Source organism: Schistocerca nitens, chromosome 7 (assembly GCF_023898315.1).
Source record: "Schistocerca nitens isolate TAMUIC-IGC-003100 chromosome 7, iqSchNite1.1, whole genome shotgun sequence".
Classification (NCBI taxonomy): Eukaryota; Metazoa; Arthropoda; class Insecta; order Orthoptera; family Acrididae; genus Schistocerca; species Schistocerca nitens.
This window is the reverse complement of record NC_064620.1, coordinates 439,717,275-439,729,911: the sequence shown is the minus strand read 5'-3', so window position 1 is coordinate 439,729,911 and position 12,637 is coordinate 439,717,275.

Here is a 12,637-nt window from a genome sequence, read left to right as displayed (position 1 = left end):
GCCCTCGGATGTCCAGCCGGATGCGATTGTTGATGGTGGAAAGGTTTTTCGCCGAAATATCGTGGGACTTAAACGATCGCATCCAACTGGACACCCGAGAACCCTGGAAACAACATATTTAAGTTGCCTTACTACTCCCTCTATTTACAAATGATGATATGGGAATGGGCTCAACCACTTCTTACTCTCTCCCAAAGTACAAAATGGCCTGGAATAATTGTTACGAGAGTTACTTATTTGAGGATCATGTCATGGTGACAGTGACGGAAATGTGCAAGGTCTAGCATCACACATCCGAACGACATAGCAGTCTACAAAACATTCATTGATTTATGGTCATGTCGGACGATTAGTTTCTCTAAATCTCTACAATGACCTTCAGGGTGTGCGTTACTATCTCTCGAGCTTTTCCTTAGAACAAACATCCTAGTGTTAAGACATTTACTGAGGAATTGTTTTCCCGACTGATTCTGAACAAGAGCGTCCTAGGCGAGGGAAACAGTTGTATAGGCTCGTGACGAACGGTCTCTGCAAACTTGACACGTTATCTGCTATCAGCAGCATGCATTAAGTTTATTTATTTGTTGGTTGAGGCTTGAGATAATTTTATCACAACAACAGAAAAATTCACTACGTTACATACTTGTGAGATCTATAATTTAAAAATGGTTCAAATGGCTCTGAGCACTATGGGACTCAACTGCTGAGGTCATTAGTCCCCTAGAACTTAGAACTAGTTAAACCTAACTAACCTAAGGACATCACACATATCCATGCCCGAGGCAGGATTCGAACCTGCGACCGTAGCGGTCTCGCGGTTCCAGACTGCAGCGCCAGAACCGCGCGGCCACTTCGGCCGGCATCTATAATTTAACATCTTGGTTATGCCTAATGTAGGATTATACTCAAACAAAACTTAGTGTATGCTCCGCAAGAATTCTTTTCGGCTGTAACTTAACACACTTTTTTCAGTACCGTTTTGTAAAGTAAAAATAAATAGTTCTAAATCAGCGATGACCAAGCTTTCGTTTCCCTCACCATCACGCCAAGCTGTCTCAACCAAAGGAGGGTAAGAGGGGAAAACTGCGAATGCGCCTCATTTAAATGGCACTGCAGTCGCACTGCGTACTATTTGATTTTGCATTTCACATTCCTCAATATGGATCCGAAACAAAACAAATTTTCGGTATTACTTAATAATTTTTGATGAGCTGAAGACGTAATTTTTATCTGATACACACTGTCGGCATAGGGACGAACGCAAAGAAATTCGCAGGTTTTCACATTCAGCTCTCCACGTAACGGTGAATTACTTAGTTCATAACCGAGAAAAAGTCTTCCACACACGTACGTTAGTCGAAATAGTATAGCACTGTTGCAGCCTTATTATGGAGACATGGAAACTCTACGTGAGGGAAGCATTGTAGACGTCGTGGACAGTTTTAACGTTACGGGGAGCTTTTTAAAAACGGGAATTACCTTGCAGATCAATCGGTTCCACCTGCAAATGCACAGGGTCGCTTTGAACTGAAACGCCAAAGGCGTCGAAAACAGCTTGAAAACACATGTAAGATTGGCAGTGTTCTCGAAACGTCTAGGAAACTACCATTGCCGGCCGCTGGTGGCCGAGCGGTTCTGGCGCTACAGTCTGGAACCGCGCGACCGCTCCGGTCGCAGGTTCGAATCCTGCCTCGGGCATGGATGTGTGTGTTGTCCTTAGGTTAGTTAGGTTTAAGTAGTTCTAAGTTCTAGGGGACTTATGACCTCAGCAGTTGAGTCCCATAGTGCTCAGAGCCATTTGAACCATTTGAAACTACCATTGTAATTCTTTCAAGGTTGCAGTGAATTCTTCGAATTTTGCGTTTTCTTTAGCGCCAGTGAGCTAGAATTGATCTGTGTGTCAGAATGTGTCCCTTCTACAACAAGATTTTCTTTTTTAATGTATTTACATCAAATCAGAAATAAGTTGTTCCTCGCCTTGCAGTGTCTTACTGTGGGCAGTGTGCAGTCAAGTCTGCTTAAATGGGAGGTCTGCAATCCATTCCGTATGTTCTACTGCTTGTCCCTGTACTTCTTTTCCCTTCAGATTCAACGATAGCGAGCTTTAAATAGACAAATCGTTTCAGGTATGCGTCTTGACTTAATCAACGTACATTTCAGTAACATATAGTCTTCATGTTCTTCGTTCAGTTCCATCGAAAACTGTTGTAGCTGACAGTGGAATAATGCGTGCAACGTCAGAAATTTTATTGTTCGTACAACCAATTTCCTCATGTGCTCTATGCCTGCAATGCTTTTTGATGTACAGAACAACGAATCCCGTCTTTCTATCGTTGTAGTTTTTTGCTCTTCCGTTCTCAACTAAATCTTCAAATTCTTTCTGTATCGTGTTTTAACGTCGTCTCATAGCAAATTTGCAGTAACCGTCGCTTATGTGACTGCACAATAGATATTCAGAATTCTCATCCCTTTCTTCTGTCATTCCCATTCGTTTTTAAAGGTTAGTGACGATAGATCGCTAGAGTGCCTCTGTTTGTGTAAACAGCCACTGGACTTGTGAGTGTCAAAAAAAAAAAAAAAAATGGTTCAAATGGCTCTGAGCACTATGGGACTCAACTGCCGAGGTCATTAGTCCCCTAGAACTTAGAACTAGTTAAACCTAACTAACCTAAGGACACCACAAACATCCATGCCCGAGGCAGGATTCGAACCTGCGACCGTAGCGGTCTCGCGGTTCCAGACTGCAGCGCTTTTAACCGCACGGCCACTTCGGCCGGCTCTTGTGAGTGTCGTTCTTACCATGAACAAATAGCGAAGGGTGAACAGCGCTGACACAAAATTGTGTCGACCGAAAAATCCCGCACCGCATCTGAAACTTCACTCTGTGCCGGCTGCTTCCGAGAAGGATCGAGCAAAGCCGTGACAGCCAGGAACTTCGCCCGCCCTCGGTCCGCACACCCTGCACGTGTGAAGTTCGGCACACCATGGCCGAACTGGTTCTAAATCATTTACACTTGGGTCTACTGGAGGTCTACATATATCATGTGTTGACTTAAGAGTGATCTTTGGTTACTGAAGTAAACAATAAAAAAAACATACAGGTACCACATGAACAAACATACGAGGGCGTACTGAAAAGTCACGCCTCCGAATTTTTTATTTGAAAACTCTTGAAGAGTTTTAAATAAAACAAATGTAATTAACATTCTACATCTTTATTCTTCACGTAAACATTCTTATTTCTCAATACAGTTGATCTGTGGTAAAAATTGCTGTTTTGAAGAGCGCTCCGCAGCGCGTAGTGTGAAGCAGTCGCCCTCCGTTTCTGGCGGTAGCGCCGCTATGGAAATCGCAGCTTTGGTGTCTCCCTCTGGTGGGAAAGGGGGAAGATTGCCTGTTCACGTGCATTTCAGGGGCGCCATGAGCTCGCCAGTCGGTCAGTCTGGGTCAGTCTCTCGTCCCCTGTTTGTTAGTCTGTCTCTCGTCCACATTTGTTAGGCAGTTAGTGTCTGTCCGTCGTTCGGAGTGCTAGTATGTCTGTCGTTCGGATCAACCTTTAAAGCCGGCAAAATGAGAGTCTTTCCACTCCGCCAGTAAGAGAACTCAGCGAGTGGTCGCCCGGTCGGGGCTTAGTTCCTGCATCTGAGTCTGCGCGTTAGGCCGCCAGCCTGCTCGAGTTTGCTCAGGCAATGGTCATTGGCGGTTGGATCGATCGGTTGGTCGGTCGCGCACTGAGACACAAGATGACTTTTCTGTCTTGAGCGTCGGCGCATGTGAGGTCGCCACGTGAGTCCAGTGGGTCGCGGCGTATAGCGAGGGGTAGTGGCTTCGCGGTCGACACGAGAGCAACAGGAGTGAACCCACGACATCAGTCTGGCCGGTGCGAGCCGCGACGCCGTGAGACGGGAGATCGGCGCGCCTTCCTGCGTCCGTTGAAGCTGCGCCAGGTCTTCTCGAGAAATCGCAGTTTATTAGAAGTTAAGTGATTGGTGATATGTTGTTTGATTTACTCTTGTTAAATTCTACTTGTTTTCTTGGTGAGGTCACCAGCCGTTTTGCTTTGGGGTCGTCCCACCATTTTTCTCCGTCTGCCCACCCGCAGGAAGGTGGTTGTTTATAAATTGGGTGATCCGTTTTTCCCTTGTGGAGTAGGGGCGGGTTAGACCAACCTGCGGTTCGGGTTGTTCGGTAATCTCCCTATCAATCTACCGTATGTTAGTAGCTGCCTCTGTCATGTTTGTCGGATTTGGTGTGTTAACGAATATATTGCTTGGAGTGTAACGGCCTAATACCTGAAATATGTTTTGATCTTTGGAAACTTTGGTATTATTGCCTATGATCTTGAGAGGCGGTATCTGTGTACTGTATAGCATCTTAACTATTCTTTGGCCAATCTTGTAGAATTTTATATAAGATTGCATTTAAATGATAATTTCATTATATAAAGTTGCCACCCTTTCACCGTAAGACTTTTCTTAGAAGTTAAAATCAAGTTGCACCTTCGGTGGCAAGGTTAATATTTTAATTGTTAGTGTTTTGTACCATTTCCATCCGTCCTACGGGGGGTGCATAGTTTGTGTGCTTGTGTAAATTGTTAAAACTATTAGTTTAAAGTTATCTGGTGTGTTGCAGATTTGCACCAGTTTAGTCTTTCAGAGGCTGTTGTGAGCGCTCGTAACTACGGCCGTGCCAAAAGGGAGCAGCAAGGTTCTCTGAGTGAAAGCTCATACAGTCAAAACTTGTTTCTTTCTGCCTCTGAATAAATTGTAACTTTGATGTTTAGAGGGTGCTTTCTGATTATAATTTTAAATCTTCTTCTTTTAAAAAATGCTTTTAGACACTATTAAATTGAATAAAATTCCCATTTGTTAAAAGGAATTTTGGTTACGATTTGCCCGCATCTCGTGGTCGTGCGGTAGCGTTCTCGCTTCCCACGCCCGGGTTCCCGGGTTCGATTCCCGGCGGGGTCAGGGATTTTCTCTGCCTCGTGATGGCTGGGTGTTGTGTGCTGTCTTTAGGTTAGTTAGGTTTAAGTAGTTCTAAGTTCTAGGGGACTTATGACCACAGCAGTTGAGTCCCATAGTGCTCAGAGCCATTTGAACCATTTTTGGTTACGATTTCATCAGTTACACCCTGGCAACTACTTCCATGCTTACATAGTGTGATTAAATGTGTTAATGTTCTTGATGAATCGCTAGTAAATAAAATAAATTCTTAAGAATATTCTTTGAAAATAAATCACGGTTCAACAGTCACCTTACAACGAACACATTTCTCCTAAAGAGAGACCAGTTTGTTGATGCCGCCACCGTAGTATGTTGACCTTGTCGACAGAGCCACAATCTCACCTCTGCTTGCACCTTTTCATTTCTATCAAAGTGACACCCTTGAAGACGTTCTTTGAGTTTTGGAAGCAGATGAAAATCGCATGGCCCCTAGTCGGCACTGAGCGGACCACGGTCGGTGACAGTGAACCCAAGGCGTCAGATTGTTGCAGATGTCGCAGCTCTCGTTTTTGGTGTACCATTATCATATCAAAGGAGAGGATGAGCATGTGCGGATGAACTTCTGGAATTCGAAACTCGATTATAGCTCGCTGTTTCTTGCGCACCGACATAGGTTGCATACTACAATGTCACACACACTCTCTAGCAGCAGAGGGCTGCAAATATGTAGACATGAATAAGAAAGATGTAGAATGTTAATAACGTTTGTTTTATTTAAAAAGCTTTGCGAGTTATTACATGAAAAACTTGGAGACATTACTTTTCAGCAAACCCTCGTAATTTAATCTGTGTATATGGAATAGATAGTTCTAAAATTCTAAACTCAGATTAATTCCTCGACTGAGAGAGCGGATATCTTTGTACAGCTTTGTTTAAATAAGATCCGCTTTGATTCTATGATATATAAAGCGTTTCTCCGTATTGAGCGCGAATCCTCAGAAATTTTCTGTTGTAGGATGGGAAGAAGGAGTTTCATTAATTAATTTTCTCAGGAGTTATTAAGAGCTGTGAACTGATTTATGGCTGTTGCACAGCTCGTATATATTACAGAGGTTCCAGCTGGCGAAAATGTTTGTGGATGCTAAGCTGTGCCCGCATCTCATGGTCGTGCGGTAGCGTTCTCGCTTCCCACGCCCGGGTTCCCGGGTTCGATTCCCGGCGGGGTCAGGGATTTTCTCTGCCTCGTGATGGCTGGGTGTTGTGTGCTGTCCTTAGGTTAGTTAGGTTTAAGTAGTTCTAAGTTCTAGGGGACTGATGACCATAGATGTTAAGTCCCATAGTGCTCAGAGCCATTTGAACCATTTTTTTTTTGCTAAGCTGTTCCGTACTATTTTTTGTTCGGAGAATTTCTCGCTCAAGGAGACACCCTGGGGACAAACAGACTGAATAATATTTCTGCGTCACATATAACTCATCACTGATAGCTTCTTTCAGTGCGGAAAGATTAAGAACAAGATTGATAAGTATTAAGGACCTCGGAGACAACGTTATATTTTCTTTTGACACAGTACATTGCGGCCTTTGAAATGTTTCTTCACGCAAAAGCGACGTCTCTGCTAAAATAGAACTCGTTGTGACTTCCTGTTTGAGTGGAACTATTTTCTAAAGGTCCGCGCATTGTGGGAAACTACGGAACTAACGGATAGTTTTAAGGTGGGACGCAGCGCGTTTCTTGTCAAGGCAATTAGCATTCAGATTCTCTGTAGTTTCTCCGAACCACTGTAGTTAAATTTAGGTTTTTGTTACTCTGTGGGACGACATGTATTTCCAAGTTGAGATAAGTTAACTAATCACCTTCATACAAAGATGTCATTGCTGCAAACACTGTGCGCTGCAGGCAAAAACGGGAATAGAAGAAAAAGGAGGAAGATGTAGGGAAATCATGACTTTTACATCGCCAAAACATGGGCAATCATTAATATTGAAACACTACTTTCGAAGAAACACGGAGTATACGCTTCGACATTTTTATAGTCATGATTTGGCGTTAAGAAGCCATTTAATGATTGCAAAAAAGGTGCTCCGGCTAGACTTCGGACGTCATTGTGAAATACCTGCAATATTTCACTCGCACAACTGGCCGATATTCTCAGATGCAACGAACACACTGTTGAGGTGTGACTGAGTATTTTTGCCAGACTAATCGAATTTCCACTGCTTCTTTAGTTACCCTGTCGTAGTAGGAAGACCTCTAAGAGAGAATCTCGATACTCTTGTAGTCCACATTATGCCCCATTATGACAAAGAGAGTATCTGGCATATGGGTCACCGACTTTGATCAAGTTTTTCGAGGGTGTTCTATATTGAAAATAAAGAGACATGTGTTTCCTTTTTTTCTAGACAGTCCCTAGTTCTTGATAAACATCGAATTCAAAGCTGGTAACGGAAAATACATCGAAAGACCGTATAAAACATTTTTATTAATAAATAAGGAGTCCAAAACTAATAACGTTCGAGTCACTGACGTTCTTGTGTTTTAAAACTGTAGCTTGGGTACGGTACCCATAATTCTAGGCGTCTAGCAGAGCGAGGTCGGCGGTCTAGCGGTCAAGACATTTGACTAACTGCTGTCCGTGTTCGACTCTTGCTTGTGGGCTTTATATCATTAGATAAGTCTGATAATATTCTGATAATGGGAACAAAAAATGGTTCAAATGGCTCTGAGCACTATGCGACAACTTCTGAGGTCATCAGTCGCCTAGACCTTAGAACTACTTAAACCTAACTAACCTAAGGACATCACACACATCCATGCCCGAGGCAGGATTCGAACCTGCGACCGTAGCGGTCGCTCGGTTCCAGACTGTAGCGCCTAGAACCGCACAGCCACTCCGGCCGGCCGGGGAACATCTTTCTTTCCTTTTTTTGAAGTAAAATTCTGTTGGGGTGATTAATAGTCAAATAAATGTGAACAGTGTACTGACAGTTATTTTCATAGTGGCACATGACACGCTACAATAGGACTTTCATAGATGTTGATACTACTCTGCGGACCTGCACCTTGAAAGTGATACCATTAAAATGTATCTCTCTTTGTCAACCGTGTGACATTTACTTCTTTCGACAGGCATAGAATATCATCGCTCGACTTCAAAATTACCCGACATCATAGAAGAGCAGACAATTACAAGATAGGGCGGATGATATCTGAATTCATGCTTTGGTTCATACGAAGTTATCGACTCCTGTCTTTCAGTCTAAGCTTTCATACTCTTGGTACGTATCCAGATTCATATCTAACAGATCCATTTTTAGTAACATGGATCATGTATGCTTTCCAGGAACAATGTAGCGGAAAAGACGTCAGTGTGGAATCGTCAAAACATATAACATAGTCAGCCATTACGGCCTTATCGCTTCAGGACATGGTGTAAAAAATGGTCCGTTTTAACCTATTTTATCTGTGCATTTGCCTGGTTGTGTGATAGTATATTGTGATATGTATTGCTGTATTGTGTTGAAAGACACAGCTCTCACTAGGTGTATATATTTGTATATTGTAGATCTGAGAATGGTCATTACGGTCTGAAACCGGTCATCGTCAAATGAATTGATATTGTGATCAAAGACTGGAATAAAAGACATTGACAGTATTACTATGTCGCAGCTGGTGAGAAATATCTGTGTTTTGCTTGTTTCTACGATAAGTTTCACGCCACTGATCGCCATAACGATGAATTACGTTTATGCAATAATATACTTTAGGCTTAATTTTGTACTACATATCACGATGAAAATAACTGTCAATACATTATATACACTTACTTGGTTATTGATAACATCCCGTGATGTTTTACTTAAAAAAAAAAGGAAAAGAACAGTATTCCGATTATCGCAGTATTATAAGACACACTAAAAAAATAGAATGAAAAAAAAAAGCCAAGACTAAGAATCGCACTGACCAGCAGTTTGGTAGTCTAATATCTTCAACGATTTCCTTCCTTTCTTTCTTCTTTTGTTTTACTCTTAATATCCCAACAGTCTACCCGGTTTTTTATTCTATTTTAGTCCCAGAAGCTTTCTGGAACGCGAAGGTGAATAATAAAAGTATTTGTAGATGGCAGGACGTGAACTAGAGTTCTCCAATTTAAAGCTGCACATCAATGCCCTCAATAGTGGAGCACTGTATTATTAATCTTTTTTGATTTTTTAGCTTTAGTTTTTGGTTGAAACCTTAGAACTTGCTGTTCAAAAAAGAAAGAAACAAAATCAGACTACATCTTATATGGTTTCCACCATTTAAGAAAGAAAAAATTAATTTCCAGTCGGTGACTGCAACTATTCATAACTTTTTAATTGATGCAAGAAAAGGGACCATGACGAAAATTCCAAGAAGACCAGTCAACTCAATAGCTTTTGTAAAATTTACCAAAAGCAAGGTAACAAGAATGAAACACTAGAACAGAAAACTGATTCTACACTTCATCCAATTCCTTGACGATTAAATATCAGATATAGCATATTCGCTAAAAGCTCACAATAGCGTGGCATCCTTTGCCATGTCCAATACGCCGTAACCATAATCTGGTAAAAGGGACAAGGGTTCGGGTCATGTCCGCTCCCTACAACGTAATGAACACGACGCCTGACAAGCCACATAACTGTATTGTTCTTCGTTCCGGAAAAGAAGGCTGAATCGGGACGCAGGGTAATCTTACTCGAGATTGCCGCTTCCGTCCGCTTGGCAAGAAAGACTAATTGTCGATGGCGTCAACGGCAGCGTCCGCATCCGCAAGCGACCAACCGATGTCATAATGGATCTGTTTCATGGCAACGATTGCATCGGGCTGTCTCACAAAGGCCAACGCGAAAATGTCGAACTTTGGTGGGGAGAAGATTATGAATGACTTGGTACCATGAGGAAGCCGCTTCCATCAGAAACATAGGAAGCAAGATTTCGAAACGTCAGCGACATAACGGCATTTTTACGGAGAGATGCGACTCGGAGATGGTACCAATCTTCAAATAACTAACATCAATAAAAACAATTGCCGAATATGCCTTAATTTATTATTTATCCTACCGACATCTATCGGAGGCGTTACGCTCGTGGGTGAAAGACAGGCAAAAAGACGAGCTGTTAATGGTTGGGGGATCTGAAGAAACGTAAAAACTGTGTCGGAGAAATAAAGCAGAATATCAGGGAGTCCCAAACCTCCCATCAGCTGGGATCTCGCTATACCCCCATGCGCATCCGAAAAATAGAGAATCTTTGTAACTTTCGGAACTTTATCGCAGGACGGGGGAAAATTTGGGCAACACAATAGGCTTCACTCAACAGACGTTTCCAACGACCGAGTTTTCTGAAGAAACTGGAGGGAGCGACGCTCGTGTTCAAGGATCGCTCCTTGAATCCCGTCCGTGATGAACTTCCAATTTAACGCAGCCACCTCGATCGGACAACCATCAATAACAACACCCAATTGATCTATGGCGGGCGACCGCCAGAACCCATGGAATCTCAGCCGCGTCAAATCCCTCAAAATGAGTAACCGACACTTCCGGTCACGAATCTGTGCTCCCGTAAAACGACAAAATGCATCCGAAACGTCCTTGAGCACCGGTATGTCGTCTTGAGTACGATGACGTACCAATACGTCATCGGCATAGTGCGAACGATGAGCCTTGCTTCTAATAGCGACGAGCCACCCAATCGAGCAGCTACAGACCGCAGTAAGGGTTCCAGAAATAGCACGAATGACATAGATAAGGGACTTCGGACTCCCCTGCAGGACACCTCGACACACTTCTATGGGGACAGTAAGACGACCATTCACGTCAATAGACGGCTGAGTACCGATAATTAGAGAGCTGAATATCCATCCTGCAGCACCATCAAAACCAACAGCCGTTAACACTCGCAACTAAAAATCATGGCCGACTCGGTCAAGAGCACGATTAAAATCAATAAAGAAGTAAAGCTCCCAACACAGGACAGTGGCAGCAATCGAGATGAGATCACGCCAGTCAGCAGCGGGACAGTACATCCAGGAGGCAACTTTGATAACGCACGACTATGTGAGCAAGCAGAACCGACAAAAAGCTATTTATCGCCGGCGCTACGATTTTATAATCAAAACTGAGTAGCGTTATCGGTCGGACCTGATGCACGGACAGATGTCACGTCTTTTTTGAAATTAAAACGATTTTTCCGACCTGAAAGGAGGGTGAGATGTGTACCCCTTTGACAATTTCATTTATCATAGATATTTTCATGTTTCCCGTCAGACACTGAAACCGAAGATAACATTCATTGGAAAGCTCGTCCGTACCCGGCGATTTGCGGGGAGGAGGGTGAACTGCAATGACAGATACCTCATCACGGTGAAATCTTGCTAAAAACTCGTCATGAAGAGCTCGTGTGTTAAAACTATCAAGGAGGAAGGTAAAATTAGCAGACAGTATACCGTCTGATGCCACTCCAGTGTAAATACCAGGAAAATTCCCGCATTATATTAGGTTGGGATGACCATTCACGTCCATCTATAGAACGAATGGTATCAGACACGTCCTCTGAGATCGTAGCCGACTTAGTTGATACAGAGACGCCAGTTCATCCTAGAGAATCGAACGTGGTTGGGAACGTAAACGAAGACCATCTAATTGTAGTCTTGAGTTATAGGAGTTTCGCCTTAGTCTCGAGCACTGACATAAAGATCGTGAACGACAGCACAATAAATTTCCGGAGTCCTCCTCATTTCAGCCGCTTTACCAGCAGGAAAACGCATGAGTTCTGTACAAAGCCGAGGTTTGGCGATGGCTACCCACCAATCCATAACTGAGGGATAACGCACATGGAAACGGCTTGCTCGCCCCCACGCGGTAGCGATGATATCATCCAGAGAGGGGCCGCCAAATGTGGAATGTTTAGCTTCGAAAGAGGGTGAGAAAGACATATGCGTTGGAGACGTGATTGAGAGTCATTGAAACAGCACAGTGGTCAGTGAAGCTGGCGGGAGTTACAACAAGACAAAAATTGGCTACATAGGGAATCAGACAAAAACGATCCACTCGAGTACTAGAAATCGCTGTAAAATAAGTAAAACGCATTGATGTGAGGTATCTGTAGATCCAAGAATCCTGTAGGCTCGACACACCACATCCTTAAATTCACGACTATAGTTATAACTGGGAGTCTGATTCACAGGGCGTAAAACGCAGTTGAAATCTTCCTCCATCAAAACTTTTCGCGGGTTTTGACGAAGTAAATAAATGGTATCTTCCTTATAAAAGTTAGATCCAGCAACATAAAGAAAAATTGAGGCGAAATCACCAGCGTTTCACAGTCTGTCAACAGAATACCGCCCCTATGAAGCTTGGCCATGCCAGCAGAAATTTCCGGCGCAACATTAAAAAACATGAAATACTCAAGGAGACAAAACACATCAAATAACGCTTCTTGCAAACACACATCAGCTTAGGAATTATAAAAGATCTCTCGTGACGCAGCAAGCCATAATGGAGAGCTTATCCAGTTAACGTTTAGGATAAGAAACGTAAACGTCTGCAATAGTTAACAAAAGTAAGGCAGGAAAGTAGAACTACAAAAGAATGTAATCATCACGTCCCGTTCTCCAGAGGACCTGCGGACGGCGGAGACGAAGGTACGGGATTTGAATTCTCTCCACCGT